Source organism: Lupinus angustifolius, chromosome LG19 (assembly GCF_001865875.1).
Source record: "Lupinus angustifolius cultivar Tanjil chromosome LG19, LupAngTanjil_v1.0, whole genome shotgun sequence".
In the NCBI taxonomy this organism is placed as follows: domain Eukaryota; kingdom Viridiplantae; phylum Streptophyta; class Magnoliopsida; order Fabales; family Fabaceae; genus Lupinus; species Lupinus angustifolius.
In genome coordinates this window covers 8454327-8454602 of record NC_032027.1, presented here as the reverse complement: position 1 = coordinate 8454602, position 276 = coordinate 8454327, and positions in this window count along the sequence as shown.

The window sequence follows — 276 nt, the reverse complement described above, 5'->3', positions numbered from 1 at the left end:
GAATCATATGAACATGTCAATGCACAAATAATGAGTTAAACATATTTTGGTTTTGTTGAGTTGAATTTCATATAAACAATTAACAAGAAACATAAAACTAAATATTAACAAGTTCTTGAGGAGACAAAATCATTTTGAATAAGGAAAATATTTCTCAACTTCTTATGAATTTGAATTCGAACAATATTACGCCCACAAAGAGATTAAGTTGTCACACCCTAATATTGGCTACTCTAATATTGAAGTAGTAATGAATATAAGATCTTAGGAAAAGTA